Here is a 10673-nt window from a genome sequence, read left to right on the forward strand (position 1 = left end):
TAGTAATACATTTATAATTAAGAATTATATTAAAAGTATGTAATACATCTAAAAAAAATAAAAAAACACATATATAAATTTAGTTCTTGATTCAATTTTGGTATGATTCCAGTTTGGTTCTTAATGAAAAATTAGAATCAAATCAAAATATCAAAATAATTTTAGCTCGGTACGATTTCTATCGATTTGAGACGAGATCCCTGAGAACTGTACATAGCCCTACTAAAAATGACAACAAGTAGGATGCCTGTAAAAAATACCGTAGTTGAACTTAAATTCGATTAATATTTTAAATATCCGAATCTGTCTCAAATCAGATTAACATTTACTTTCAACTGCCTAAACTTGTCCTGAACTCGGTTATTATCATCTGAGAAATATCCGATCTTATTTGATTTTATATATTTTAAATAATAATTTATATTTTAAAATTGATTAGTTTTATAAAATATTTAAATTATATATATATGTATAAATTTATAAATATCAATATAAAATTATATATTTTATATTTAATTAATTATTTATATAAAAGAGATTGAATAATGGATATCCAAAGTACAAAATCGAACTCGTCATAGTATTATTATTTAAACTCAAATTCATCTTAAACTCAATTATATACTATTCAAATTCATCCTAACAGGATTCAATCGAGCTAGGTACTCACAAACACTTGATATCCCACTTAGATGTCAAATCGTGGCTAAACAAGGGATTCCTTGACCTATTTTTCATATAATTTTACCTTGTATCTAGATAGGAGATTTAAAATATAAGATTTGAATTTAATAAAAACATATATTTTATTCAATTAATGTGGGTCATAACATATGTTAAACTCATAAATATGATAACATCTTATTTGAGGGTGAATATAAAATAATTCACAAAATAATATTATTTCAAATTCATTTTAAGAAATTCTTAATAAGTAGAATGATAATATTGAAATTCACAATTTATCAATAACTTATATAAAAATTAAATCTAAATCTCTAATTTTAAATTTTAGTATCCAAACATAACATTGAGTAATATAAGAATTTAAATATGATTTTATTTAATTTTTTTTATATATTAATTAATTATTTTTTTAATTTTTTCCCTTTTTTCTATATAGATTGTTAATGAAAATAAATTTTCTATAGCGGATTGTCAAAAATCTCTGTCTTTTTCTCTATTTTTTTTTTCACTTTTTTAATTCCTTCATCACAACGGTGTCTGCTTCAAAATTTAAAATTACGAATTTTTTTTACATCTTGCTAATTTCTATGCAATTCAAGCTTTTAGTATTTATTTAGTTTTTAGTTATTTTGTTTGGTTGGTTTTTTTTTTTTTGCAACTTTATTAATTGATGAGAAAATTAAAAAAAAAAATCCAAACTTTATCAATTCTTACAATTATATTCTAAACTTTTTTTTTAACAATTGACATTAGTTTAATTTTACACTGCATCAAAAGTTATATAATTCCATTAATATAAAATTAAATAACAGCCATTTATGATTACAATTCAATAATAAAATTTTAAGATAGATATGTGAATTTTAATTAGACATAGTTTAAATTTCAATTGCCTAAATACAAAGGAATAGGAAAAATAAGAATAATTTTGTTAAGGGGCGTATCTTGTTCCTGTTGTGTATTTATATATATATATATATATAATTAACTATGGATAATAATATATTCAATGTCCAAATTATTTGAGAGTAAGAAAGAGTGTTGTTCAAAATTTATAATAAACAATGTGATGTTATAGAAATTAGACATAAAAACCTATAATTATATATTATAGAAATTCAAAGATTTTTGCTTGGAATGAAAATTAAATGAAATCAGAATGGGATGGAGAAGCCCAAAAGAAGCAATAACTTTCTTATATACTTTAAAAAGTAGTACCTCCCAGTTTTCTCTCACTTTAACTCTCTTATATACTTTAGAAAAGTAGTGCCTCCCACTTTCCTCTCACTTTCCTCTTGATGTCGTCTGCATTAAAAGAAGTAATAACTCTCTTGTATACTTTAGAAAAATAGTACTTCTCAGTTTCCTCTCAATTTCCTGCATTGAAAGAAGTAATAACTCTTTTATATACTTTAGAAAATTAGTGCCTCCCAGTTTCCTCTCACTTTCCTCTTGATCCTATTTGCATTAAAAGAAGCAATAACTCTTTTATATTCTTTAGAAAAGTAGTGCCTCCAAATTTCTTCTCACCTTCCTCTTATCACCGTCTGCATTAAAACAATCAATAACTCTCACATATACTATAGAAAAATAGAGCCTCCCAATTACCTCTCACTTTTCTTTAGAGCCCGAGTGCATTAATATATATATATATATATATATATATATATATATATATATATATAGATAGATATATATATATATATAGATATATATATATATCACATGCGCACACTCCAAAAATGCTCTGCTCCATCAGGTGAAAGAGCAAGAGTAGAAAATGGTGGGTCCATTGTAGTTTCTTTAACTATAAAATATATTTTTAAAATATTAAAAATTACATAAATAAATTCTTTAATTCGATTCTAGTTTGATTCTTAATAAAGAATTAAAATTAAACTAAAATAATAAATACAATAATACAAGTTCATTTTGATATAATTTGCTTTTTATAGTAATGAAACTTTTGGTTTTAAGTTTCGGTATAGTTTCTCATTTGATTCGAAACTTTAGGAATCGTGCCAAGTCCTATCAGTTAAAGTTTTTTTATTTTTTTTTTTAATTTGATTCTTCTACAAGAGTCGTCCCTGTGAGGGAAATTTTGACAAATTCTAATTTTCTGTTTGTGTCAGTATTCCGCATTTATATATATCATTCTCATTGAAACTTCCTGTAAGCTATAGTCAATAATTATAACTTAAAAAGTCTTTAGGCCTCTCTTATATTTACCTTTTTTTTTTGTTCGTATTTAAAAGAAGGTAGAAAAAAATATCTGAAGAATATATGCAGATAATTCAGGGATGGCAATTTGTCAAATTTTTGTGGATATTTCTTTTGAACAAAATCTAATAGAATAAATTTAATAATATATAGGTCCTTTTGTAAGACTCTACAAAGGAAACCAAAAATTAGAGCAGAAATGTAAGTCTTTTTGTAAGACTATAATATAGGTTCTTTTATAAAACTTTAAGAAGAAATAAAAAAATCATATTTACTTTCATGTAAAATATATTATTTGTTTATAATCTATTTTTTATGATTTATTTTTTTAAAAAAATATATATTTTTTTTAATTTTCACTTTATTTACATGAATATATGTAAATATATTATATTGTTCCCCTTTCTTTTCACTTTTATTTGTACTAAATTTTTTTTAAAGCTTCGATTTGAATAAATAATTTACAAAAAAAAAATTCAATTAAAATATCCACCTTATTAGTACAATACTTTTTGCTCTCAATTTTTTTTAGTTATATATAACTTTTTTATCAAATCATAAATCTTTCTATTCATATTTTTATTTTTGTTATTATTTTTATATATAATTTTATATAATATTATTTAAAAATTTTAATAAATTGAAAATTTATGACAAAGAAGTATATATCATAAATATTTTGGTGAAAACTTGAATTATATAATTTAAAAATATATTGTTATACTCATACATTATATATTAATTTTATTCTTTAATACAACTTTAAATACTTATATATTTAAATAATTAGATGATAACATAAAACTTATTTAAATAGACAAAATTTTAAAGTAAATGAGCATTAATATTTGATATTATGGTATTTTATTATCTTTTAATGCAGAAATCAAAATTTGTTTTATATAAAGTCCAAATGATTTTTATGAATAGTATTTTTAATTTTTATAAATTTATAAATTAAAATATTTTAGTGATAAAAAATAATTTATTTGAAAATAGGACTAATAAATAAAAAAATTTTAAGAAAATTTTGTTATTTTATTTAAATTTTTAATTTTATAAATTTTATCAAGATTATAAAATTAGTGTTAGTTTTATTCTGTCTAATTAAATTAGTCAAAATTCAAATGATATTCTAATAATTTTGTTATTTTTTCAATAAAATTATTTTTTTTTAATTTATTATAGCTGAAAATAATTAAAGAATATAAAAATATTTTATTTTGAAATTAAAATAGTTAAAAAAATTTATATATATAAATTTTAAATTTGGTTAAAACTATATTTTTGTCGGTATCAATAATTTTTTTTTTTCAAAAAATAGCTATAAATTTATAATTAATAAAGTAGTTGTTATATTTGAATTAAATTAAAAATTTAAATTCTCTGAATGCCTAGTTAAAGCTTATTCATTCCAAATATTTTTTTTCAACAAAGTTATAAATCTGTAACAAATAAAATAGTTATTAATGAATATGATTATAATTTCATATCTATTTATATAATTGTAAATACATGGGAAGTTGGTATTTAAAGAATCCAACTATGCAAGAACAGACAAGCCGGTGGCTGCTTCTTGAGGTAAAAACCAAATGAAGGTTCCTCCAATCATTCCGCTTTTTTGATAAAGAATTAAAGAGGATCCTATCAGTCCCAATCCCACCAGTAACCATTGGGTCAATGCCTCTGTCCCTCTGCGTTTTGACATAGATTATAGGCCGTTTGTCACACTATCGAAACTGTTAGTTGAGAAAATCACTTTTTTAAATATATTAATTAAGGAATATTAAAAAATAATTAAAAATTAAATTTAATTAATTTTAATTATAAAAATATTAAAATAATAAAATAACTCTTTTCAAAGTATTTTTTTCAACAGCATCTAAAATAATATTTTATTTATAAAAATAATTTTAACTTTCAAAATTTAATGTCAAACAGGCTAGACAATGTTCGCGCATCTCCTTTAAAACCTACAGGTTGCGGTTTGCAGGGATGCTAAATATTGAATAATTACTTAAATATGTAACTAATTTCTTGATTAAACGATTTTGAAAATTGACTATAAACACAGTTCCCTCAATCATTTGTAAATTAAAAGTAAGTTGATAGAAAATTGAAAAAAATATTTTCATCAATTGATTTACTGCAAAATAAATATAAGATTTAAAATTAAATATAAAAGTTTAAAAAATCAAAGATAAATAAAATAAAAAACAAATAGACTGCTAGAATCTGATTTGTGTTATTGAATTGAGTTATTGAATTGAGTTATTGAGATCGTAAATGTCCTGCAAATACCTTTATAAGAATTTGAAGACCACTTTTACTTTTGTCAATGTTAACCTTCACACTATCTTGTAATTCGCTTGAACTGCTAATAACCTCTACTAACTTCACTCCTTTGTTAATCACTGATAACATCTGGATATTCATTTAATAACTACCTTAGACCATTAATTAATCAAATTAATAAAATAAAATTAATTAAATTAATTTTATAAAAAAATTAATTTAATTAATCTTAAGACTTAAAAATAAATAAATAAATAATTAATTATTTTGATGCAATTATTGATATAGTGATATGATTTTTTTAATAAAGAGGAAGCTCCACGCATGCATCAACAGAGGATGGGTATTAGATAGTAGAAGCTCAAGATCCCAATCCCATCATCCCTTGTAGCTTCCTTGGTAAACATTGCTATGTTTTCTCCTTCACCAGAGAAGCCAGCAGGCTATCCCAAACAATGAACTCCACTCCACACCATGCCTATGACGCTGAGAACTTGACAAGTTCCTTTCAAAACAGTACATTTGAGAAAAAAGGGGATCCACAAATGCTTACCAGCTCCCTAAGGCTTCAACAGCTGAAAAACTTGAGTCCCAAAATTACAGTCCCTTAGGACATGGAGAATAGTTTCTACATGGCTCATACACACAACCTACGTCACAAAGCTACCAACATGCCATCGCAATTTCTCTTCATTTATCATCAGTTTACCATGCATCGCTCGCTACAGGAAGGACTGAACTCTTTGCGATCAGAGCCGAAGCCCTTAAGGGGCCTAGGCGATGGTTCTCAAAATAATAAAGGGTCCCATGTTGGGTCAACATTAAGTTAAAGGCCCATGGCAGCACCAATAAAAGCCCATAACTTTTTCTTAATCGACTATTCAGATATTATGATGTACAGTATCGCCGCACTGCAACGGTAAGGATAAGATATTTACAAAAATCACTTTCCTTAACTCAAATTTAAATAATATTTTTAATTACCTTAAAAAATATTAAAATTTATTTAATTTTATATATTTTAATTAATAATGTACATAAAATTATTTTTTATAAATTATTTATATTTTAAAATTTAGTGATTATATAAAATAATTAAATTTTATTTATTTAAAATATAATATATATAAATTGATAATATTAATATAAAAATAAATATTTTATATTTAATTAATTATTTATATAAATATATTTGATGATGAATATCTAAAATGTAAAACTCAAACTCGAGTTAAGTATTATTATTCATGTTTGAACTAATTTTAAAATTAATTATATACTATCTAAACTCATTTTTTTAAAATTTAATTAAATCGAGCACTAGCAACCACCTGACCTGTTATCATCTCTTAGCCACACTATTTTGTCCTGCATAATTGTCAAATCGTAGCTAACGAAGAGATTTTTGGACCCAATTTTCATATAATTTTACCTTTTATTTGATAGAGATTTATATTTAATAAAATTATATATTTTATTCAATTAATTAGAATCATAAATATATGTTAGGCTCATAGATGTGATAACATTTTATTTGAGTGTGAATATAAAATAATTTATAAAATAATATTATTTCAAATTCATTCTAAAAAGTTCTTAATAAATAAAATGATAAATCTCTGTCTTTTTTTAAAAAATTTTTTAAAAAATTTTTACTTTTTTAATTTCCTTATCACAAGCGTTGTTGCATCAAAACTTAAAAATATAAGTATTTTTTAATATCTTGTTAATTTATATGCAATTTAAACTTTTAGTATTTATTTAGTTTTTAGTTATTTTGTTTATTTGATTATTTTACAATTTTATTAATTTATGGAGAAATGGTAAAAAAATTTCAAACTTTATCAATTTTTACAATTGTATCTTAATTTTTTTTAACAATTGTACCATAAAATATTGACATCGATTTAATTTTACCCTGCATCAAAAATTAAATAATTCCATTAATATAAACTTAAATAACAACAACCATTTAAAATTACAATTCAATAATAAAAATTTAAGATAAATATGTGAATTTGGATAGATATATTTTAAATTTCAATTGCCCAAATACAAAGGAATAAGAAAAATAATCATAATTTTATTAAGAGTTGTATATTGTTCCGGTTCTGTGTATTTTTTTGTCAAAAAAAAAATATAATTAATAATTAATTAACTATGGATGATAATATATTCAATGTCCAAATTAAGTAAGGGTAATGAGGAGTTCTATTCAAAATTAATATGAAACAATTTGATGTTATCCACTTATCAAAAACTAGACATAAGAACCTATGATTATATATTATAAAAAAATATTTAATTTAAATTTAAAATAAATTCAAAAAAATGTAGAAAAAAAAATTTTTTGACTGAATTTGTCACGACCCAACCTATGGGCCAGACCGACACTAGGACCTAGGCCAGCTTAAAGCCCCCGGAGCCCGTAGTAAACCTAACTATTCCTCAAATCCATAACCAGGCCCACAATTTAGGCCCAATATGTACATAAAATAATTTAAATTAAACTGTTATAATTATATTTTGAGCCAACTTAACCCAAAAATTTTCAGAAACTAAAATCAGGAGAGCCCAGTTCAACCCTGTTACCTCATTTACGAACTGTTTAAATACCATACAAATCTTCATTTATTAATTTCAAAAATTTAAATTAACACAATTTCTAACAAGGTCCACACTATTATTAACACATGCGGAGTTCTAGATTTTAAATTTAGAAAAGATAGTAAAACAATTAAATAATCGACGTTAAACCTGCGAGAAAGAAAATAGGTTGCTCTGTAAAATAACTCCTCCTGTGGCCTGGAAAAATATTGAACAGGAATGAGCGTTCGACTCAGAGAGTAAAATATCAATTTTAACCATAATCTCTATAACTATCTAAAACTAATGCACCCTGTAAAGTGAAATGCAACATCAACAATAATTTCACATCATAACAGCAAAAAGGTAATTTAGAGCACTCACACACCCAATAATAGCAATCATAATATATGGGAGCTGATCCCCTATATAGCTCTCTTAAATCCAACATGTGCCAGCGAAGAACTCAGCTCGGACTTCCACTTAATAACCAAATCGGGGTCCCAGTGAAGAGCTCAAGCCGTGTATGAATTGGTATGCACTTACTGTCATTCTCATATCAGAAAATTATGTATGAATTGGTACCTACCAAACTCTCAAATAACTAAGTCTCCTTGACTCAGTCTCTGTTCCTTATATAACCCTCTAGAACCAATAACACGAGCTAAACTTGAAAAGAAAGAAAAATATCCTCTTATATTTGGTCTTTCTCTTCAAATTTCATCATCTCCTAGCACAATTGTGCTCTACCTATAAGATATCATCTGCATGAACCCTTTACCATACCATTGTCCTTCCTGACATAATATTTTTATAATTTATTAACTTTACTTATACTCAACTTATGATTCATATCCATCATCGTTTATATTGTGCCCTTAACTTTTGTTGAATTCTGAAAGATTTCTCTTACTAATAGATTCTTCCAACACTAATTCCACCCTTATCTATGGTCATTAATTTGATCCTTGAACTTTCTAGTGATTTATAACCACCCATACTTGTCACTTCTCATTCTACTCCTACTGTTGTTCTGTCGTTATTGCTTCACTGCAAAGTGATTCTGTTGGTCGCACTAAAAATGTTTGCCTGACCTTCATAATGAACCTCTAACTACCTTCTCACTATCTCAAAAGTCTAACCTAAAGCCTATGTGTCATTATCTATAATTCTTTCCACTCATCATACCTATTTGATCCCTTAGATTGACTTTTATTCAACTTATTACTTACTAACTTCTTTTTCTCTGCCTAATTAGATAGTCCGCAATACCATCGCACACCTTCTAGCTTTTGCTCATTATTATTGTATTCCTCGCCTAATCTTCTTGATACTGTTAACTAGTTAAAAGAATCTTGCCCCATTGCTCTTCACTTCACTTTAGGAATAGGGAATAGATAAAGTATGATCCAATCATATAACTCCAAGCTCTATATTTTAGCCCCTGGTACTACCTCAACTACATCATGCTATGAGTATCACATTACTAGATTCCATACCTTCATCACTATTCTCACTAATGTTTTCCCATTTTGGGTTCTGCATCCTTGTCATTTACCTTGCCAATAATAACACTTAGCCTACCCTATATCTTAACTTTGTTCCTTTTATTACGTGCCCTTCAGGTTGTCCTTTCATTTATTTCCTTTGTCTTACCCAAAATAGAACTTGACTATTATATCCTTGGTTCCATTCTTCTTCCTAACATGACAGCTGTACTTGCTGACTATATCTTTCAGAGTCTCTACCACGTTATCACATATCTGTGCTACTCAGATTTGGTCCTTTGACCACTCTAGCTAGTACTTCCACTGGCATTTAGATTATTTTGCATCTGCAATCAATTGTCCAAACTTTCATTCTGCACTTTTTCTATCCATTGACCATTTGTGATTTATCTTTGCTAATTTATTACTCTTAACACTATCATAATTAGATTATACTATTGTTTTGAACAATACGAAGTTAGAAAGGAACTCAGGAAATTGCAGTCATACCTTTATCGTATGATTTCTATTCTTATCTTTTAGCTTACATAACACCCTTACTACCTCAAGAACTGATTCTGCAGTAATTTTATTTATTTGTTATTATTATTATTATTATTATTATTATTATTATTATTATTATTATTATTATTATTATTATTATTCATGTTTACTCAATTAGCCAAAACTTAAGATTCCGGGCACCCAAACCCGTCATCCAATTCAAAGGATTTACATCCATCGTGATCTGATTATACATGACTCCTATAATGGAACTTGTATCCTCTGCAGGATACCCGAGCCAACTACTCTCTACCACACTCAATAGTCCCATCTAGGGCACTATTTTGTTGGTCACCATTATTAGTAATAACCTTTGATCCCTTCTGAAAAGATAGGACTATACCCTAACTTACTGCAACAAAGGTACTACATTTACCACCTTGCCCAAATCATGTCAAATTAATGACTCTCCTATCATATCATAGCTCTGTGAATCATCAATTCATAGTTTCGACCTCCCCTAGGTAGTAGGGTTGTACTTTACACCTTGCTAATACACACAAGGTATCCTATTCTCACTAAGTTCTAAGCAAAACATCTATCATTCTGCAAAAACCATCCAAAATTCCATACCGAAGACTAGATGGTCTCACTCTATAGGTGTCACCTTTACTTTGCAACTAGTCCGAAACCTCTGGTCTGATGGCAACTCTTAATGCAACTCTAGCTCATGCTAGGGTAACTGAGTCACTGACTCTAGTTACCACCCAACTGTGACCTTTCGATATTCTAGCTCTAGATCCCTAACCAGGAGTTCCCAACTCCTCTGCAGATATAAAACTCTGTTCTGGCATAACTGTACCAAAACAGAGGCCATCCGCAAACACCCTCATT

Source organism: Hevea brasiliensis, chromosome 12, assembly GCF_030052815.1.
Source record: "Hevea brasiliensis isolate MT/VB/25A 57/8 chromosome 12, ASM3005281v1, whole genome shotgun sequence".
Taxonomy (NCBI): domain Eukaryota; kingdom Viridiplantae; phylum Streptophyta; class Magnoliopsida; order Malpighiales; family Euphorbiaceae; genus Hevea; species Hevea brasiliensis.